Below are 6430 nucleotides of genomic sequence, written 5' to 3'. Positions count from 1 at the left end.
GTTCCCTATTTTTCCCAGAGCCATCCATTTACTCCCTCAGTCTGCTTCTCCTCATGTTTGAGAGTATTAGTGAGAATTTTCAGGGTTTTGTTGACTTACTTTCTTTTCTAAGTACCATTTATGGTGGGTCGGGGCAAAGTTAGAAGCTGTGTCAAACTGTGGGCTGCGCAAGACTTTTCTTCAACTACCGTTTTTCAATATTGACAGCAGAAAATTATTCTGCCTCTCTTGTGTGTTTACTGCTAGTGATTTTTTCTTGGTCTATTTATTCTCTTTTTTGGTTTGTTTTATTTTGTTAGGCTGGGGGAACAGAGATTCTATATTATTGTTTCATTCTATCATCTTATCCTGGAAACCTGTTTCTTCAGTTTTTGCTTAAAATTGTAATTTATCTTCTATACAATTTCAGTGATGGTACATGTCACAGAAGAGACTGCAGCTACAGGCTAACATGTTGCTTTTAAAATTACTTGTGCGTTATCACATTTTCCATAGCTTGTCAAGATAATAAAAAGTTCATTCTAATTACACTAACCATCACTAGGAGCTGTTATAATTTCCTTTATGTAGCAGAGGAAGGCCAGTCCTTTGGGTTTGAATACCTTTGTTTTCATGAATAATTCAATAAGGCAGTTAATAAAGATGAGCAATTGTCCATATGCAATTGGGAGTGAAATGATGGGAGATTATTCGAGCTTGTCTCAACAGAGCTATGATATCATTTGGCTGGGCTTCTTCAGGCTCCCTTGCAAAGCAGGCCGACTGATAGTTATTTACACAGATTTCTGCTCTAAACTTGGATGAAGCTAAATAAAGGATTTCTTAGACTGTGGGTATGTGCTCAGCAGGCACTGCAGGCCTCAGCACGGGAATCTCTAAGTGATTAGCTCCCAGATATCGGGCTTCAGACTCATGCTGGCCCAGATGAGGCTTTCAGAGACCTGGTATGGCCCCTTGGTCCCTACAAACAGAGGCAGCTTCTGGTGGAGGCAAAAGTACTCAGATGGCCTCAGCCTCTCTGGTGCTGGGGCACAGAGTATGGCTCAGTCCCAGCCACTGTGTCCTTAGGTAAACTTGCTAGGGGCTTCTGGGAACACTCTTTCTCCTGACAGAAAGTGGCATACCAGCAGAAAGAGACTCTCCTCTGTGCAGCTGTTCTCTCTTCTGCATGTGCCCCTGGAACTGCTGCCACCGTCTTGCAGATGCAGGTGCCCGTGTACACACGCAGATAGGCAGAGGGGACAGACGGGAGAGGAACCCCTGGGTCCTCCAGGACCTTGTGGAACAGTGGATTTCACTCTTGAACTGCCCTGCCTTTAGTGTTTAAGTCACTTGTTTAGCTTTGTATGCTTGCAACTAAAAGCCTTCTTAGTTGAAAAAGTCATAGATGGAAAAATGAGAACAATGTAGAAACTTCTACTAAAGTAAAAGGTACTCAGTTTTTGAGGGTTAAAATGTATTTATTTTAGAAAGGTACCTTTTATGGTAATAATAAATGATAGATTTTTTAATTTTAATAGCCTTATTTGGCGAAGTAAAAAGTCAGCAACTCCACATCAGTCTTCAAAGTAGTTTTGAAGTTTTACTGGTCCCTGAAATCTGAAAGTCTGGGAACCACTGCTCTAACCTGAGAAACACTCAGTCTTGGACCAGGACTCAGAATTGGGTTTTAGCCCAGTTGTTGTCCTTTTTGGCCACTCTTCACATGAAAGACCTGTGACTCCAACTCCTGCCCTTCGCTTGGTTTCCCGCTTAAAAGAAGATAAAGGAAAGAAAAGAGGAGTTCTCTGAGCTTTAACTTTTTTGACTGAGATATCAAAACACCCTTGCTCTCTCTCTTTCTCTCCACACTCCCCCCATCCCCATACATATACACACACACACATACACATATGCACACTCATATACACATACACGCATATACACATATACACATGCACACATATATGCACACACACATATACACATGCACACACAAATTTACACAAACACAGATACGCACCTTCTATGGGGATGAACTCTTTCCCTTCCATGCATCCATCACCTTTCTTCACCAATTATTAGCATTTGCCATATTTGTTTTACTGCTCTGTCTCTCTATTCCTCCCTCCCCCCATTTTTAAAAGTCAATTGTTGGAAAACTATTTGCAGATATCATGACATTTCCCTACAAAGATAACTTTTAATTGCACATTTTCTTCCACAGTTAGTGACATTAATTACCAACAGTTACAGCTGGAAGTTTTGCAATGGCGCTGGAGACTCAAATGGAAGTTTGAGAGAAGGTTCATTAACCAGGGTAGCTTTGGACACACTGACTGTAAAGAAAAATGTGGTTAAAATCATTTGCAGCAACAAGGCAGTTGCACGGAGGCAGCACTGTCTTGCTTGACTAAGGCTCAAAGCAGCCGTGGTCCAGATGGGCCAGAGAAGGAGGATTTGTTTTCTCCGTGAGTTACTTGTTTTTATAACATTCTTCTGGGACCAACAAGCAGAGGGCCATGCTGGATGTTTCTCTTCCGAAAGTGATTTGCAACAGAGAAACAGGAGAGGCAGAGGTGGTGAAAGAGTTGTTTTCTTGTAAATCCTGGTCTTCTGCAGTCCTGCTGGGCTCAGCTTGCCAGTGGGCGAGTGTCTCAGTCTCTCTCAGCCTCATTTCCTCTTCTATCAAATCAACAATAATGATGATAAGATCATGGACAGAAAAAACCTACTATTCTGCCCTGAATAGAGCATGTTATAGGTGCTCATTAAAGGGTATATACAATTATTATTACTTTCCCCGTTTGGTGACGGCAGATTTAAAAAGAGAAAATTCAATTTTACAATGAAAATATGAAGATCTTGTTAATAGTAGTATAGTCTTTTTTAAGGAGTCTTTATCCTTTAGGGATACATTCCAAAGTATTTAATGACGAAATAATATAGTATATGCTTAGATAAGCCACAGTAAACGAGTACAGATGGAAATAGGATGGCCATGTGTTGATAGTTGTGGAAGCTGGTGAAGAAGGATTCATTAAACCAGTCTCTACTTTTGCATACACTTGACATTTTCTAAAATAAATAAAAAGAAAACAAAACAAAAATAAACACACAAAAATTGATAATTTCTAGCCTAAAGCAAAGAACGTTGAATTAAATATTTTTAATAGTGTAGGAAACCTCATTTTTCAGCATCCTTTGCCCTTTTAAAGGACACTGCATTAAATAAATACATAATCACTCATTCTTTTCTTTGCTAAACTCCCTGAAGGGACCCCATCTATCTGTGTTATCAGAGCTTTTCTCCTCGTCAGTTATCAGCAGTTGAATTATTATGAAGCTGATGAAAAAGATCGATCTGGTTAGACTATCTTGGGGGAAAAATTGTAGACATTATGTTTAAAGCGAAGTTTTCTTCTTGATTCAGAGTGACAATGGACTCCAAGAGTGCCCCCACCACAGCTACCATTGCTAAATTTGGGAAACAGGAATTCCCGGCCACACAAGAAGTCTTTTTGACACTGTTTGGAGAGAGAGGGTGTGAATTAAAAATGATTTGATTCTTTCAAGGGGAAAAAGATATAAAAATTATGGATTTTAAGTCATGTTCCAGCAAAAATGTTGGGAAAGAAGTTTTGATTTGTGTGTTGATTCATATATGGGTATCTGTTTTATAAAAAACCTGTGGTGAAAATTCACACTTCAAAGTTAGATGAATAAGGGGGTAACTATCCTTTTCAAAAGACCCACTCTTGGAATTCCTTGCAATAGCAGTCTCCCCATACGTTTAAGTATCTGCTTACATATCATTAACAATTTCCTTGAAAACTCTATGAGGAAGGCAGGCTAAGGGAGAAGACACTCAATGCCGGATTTTTGGTCCAACATACAGACAAATAAGGATCAGTCAAAGAACAGGCTTATCTTGGAATTATCATTTAAGCAAATGGGAAATGATTCAAGCTGTAGAAATAGAACACACCTACAATTGTGTAAATCAGGACCCACAGTATGGCCACCCCGCCTCGGTGGTGAGGAGGCAGAGCTCTGAGTCGCCCACTCAGCCATGGCTTCATTAATGGTGCGCCAGATCTTGGTTAGTTAGCGTCTCTGGAGGGAGGGTTTTTACTCCAGACTTCGGGAAGGAGAATCCTGTAAGGACAGCTGTTTGCTGACTTCGAGGGTCCGAAAAGCGGTTTGGCTTCCTGGATTTAAGGGTTGCTCAATCCCAAGATGTCAGAGATAATTTTTTTCTCGCTAACAGATAATATGGCATTTAGGTAGTCCAGGTTCCAGCTAATTTTAGAATTGGAAATAGCAAAACAGTTAGTGAAATGTTGTGTTATATTAATTTTAAGTTGGATTACAGAGCAATGCCCAAAATTTTTAGACAAAACACCAGCACTTTTATATCCAAATGAGTGAAATCCTTCAAAGTAATCACTTACTCAAGCATATTTGGAGTTCCTTTTGTGGTATTGCCTGTGGTCAATTTGTAAGACACATAAGATACTTGTAGCCAAAATGATTATATGCAAATTACTCACCAGATTTGATTTTGGACTTTTGCAAAAATCAAATCCATCCTACCCTTGGAAATAGTCTAAACAAGCAATTTTAAAACTGTTTTGAATGATGATTTTGCTCTGAGAATGAGTACAGAGTGATCCCCAGAGACTACATGGATGGGGAACATTCATTTGGGGAGTTAAGTTCTTATGTATTGATTTAAAAAGCCAGACGAGAGATGGTTGGCACATGTAGTTTCGGCGATTGAGATTAAACGTGGGATGAAATAAATCAGTGGGTCCCCTATTACTTTCCTTCAGTAGGAGCTTTGCCCATGCCGGGGCCATGGACCCGGAGCACAGTAGGGACTGACATCTTCTGGGTCCAGAAAATCTTCAAAGCTAAACGTGGCTCCAGGTTATTATCTTGTTTCATAATTTCAACATACATTTTCTTTTTTAAAATCTCAAAATAAAATATTTAATTTCTCAATTTTACTTTTCTCTGTTCTCAAGTTTAAAACTATGAATCAAATAATGTCTTATTGCAGTTACTTTGGATGCAATAACTTTTTTTTGCTCCCCACTTTAATTCAAAATCATATTTTACCACTTCTGTGGTGTTTTTTCAGAATACCAAGTAATGCTCTTGTATGCCATTATTATCTAGATACTTAGGATGCTTTCCTAGATACTATTGTTATGAAGTTGGGATGTCATCCTCCTTTGCCTTTAGATTTAAATAGGTCCATAGCACCAGGAGATTTTTATTCTAACAATAATACACCTACCAACAGGAATTGAATGTCTATTCATTTACATCTGATTAATTTACATGATTAAAAATAAAATACCAAAATTGATTCTATTGAAGGAGGGGGAAGAGAACACTATGCTTTTTGATTGCCTTTGGACCACAAAAACAATTCCTAGTGTAGTTAAGTTTTGGTTTCCTTCTCCCCAGCCCCTTGAATGACCTGGCTGGGGGAGGAGCTGGGGCAGAGGCAGAGGCACACGAGGTCCATCCTGCCAGGCTGAGTCAGGCCAATGCAGCTGCTGGCTTGGGCACAAGCGTGGGCGGCCACCTGTGGCTCCCAGCACAGCTGTCTGGTTGAGGGCCAGCCAAAGCCCCGTCAGTGGGGTGGAGGCAGGTGGCCAGTTGGGTGGCCAATACATTCTGGCATGGGCTGAAAGAACACCTGGTTCCACTCTGTGGACCCACCACAGAAGGTCAAAGAATGTGCTCACTGGCAGCAACCTGATGGCCCGAGTTTTCAAGCCCCAGTGGTCTTGCCCTGACTGAAACAGAGAGAAACCCACCATTCTTTCTGAAAACTTACCCCGAAGCCAACAGGAATCATTCTGCTTCAGTTGTGTTGAAATAGGTCAGTGAGGCCATCTGGCATGTCTGGAAATGGTGTGGAAGGGCTGTCAGACAGGGACAGGCTCTATGATTCAAAACAGGATGTTTCCTGGGAGGTGGGAGCCTTCACGTTGTGTTTGGCTGCTAACTGCCGTTGCAGACACTGTCCATCCTCAAATGTCTCTGACCTTCCTTTTCCTCCTCTTCCCACAAACTAACTACATGCTTAGAAACCACTCTGGGTCTCCACTTGTAATTTTGTCATCAGACACAGGAATTTTCATAGTGAACACCACCACCTACCAAGACAGGAGCCCTTGTCTGACCCCTGAGGCCCCTCCCAAGGCCTCAGGCCCACTGCTACCCAGGAAACAGGATTCCATTTCCTCTGGCTGATGAGTCAGTTTCTCTCAGGCAGAGGAGACTTTCCCAACTTCCCTGTCCCAGACACAGATCAGGCAGCTCTCTTCCATGTGCTGAAGAGGTGACACTCCCCTCACTGGTTCTGCGACCTTTGGCAACTTAACCTCTCTGAGCCTCAGTTTTGGCATCTGTAAGTGGGGACCGACAGTAC

General features: G+C 41.3%; 1 long non-coding RNA gene across 1 annotated transcript; it reads right to left on the bottom strand.

Annotated features, from left to right (window-relative positions):
- Window positions 1–1439: 1439 nt before the first annotated feature.
- On the bottom strand, window positions 1440–5958 carry LOC139077942 (uncharacterized). The gene is made up of 2 exons (XR_011530615.1): window positions 5834–5958; window positions 1440–3057 (listed from the first exon to the last, which is right to left on the bottom strand). It is a non-coding gene; the product is annotated as an uncharacterized lncRNA (long non-coding RNA).
- Window positions 5959–6430: the final 472 nt, after the last annotated feature.

Source organism: Equus przewalskii, chromosome 20 (assembly GCF_037783145.1).
Source record: "Equus przewalskii isolate Varuska chromosome 20, EquPr2, whole genome shotgun sequence".
NCBI classification, from domain to species: domain Eukaryota; kingdom Metazoa; phylum Chordata; class Mammalia; order Perissodactyla; family Equidae; genus Equus; species Equus przewalskii.
This window is presented reverse-complemented; position numbering and strand designations above follow the sequence as displayed.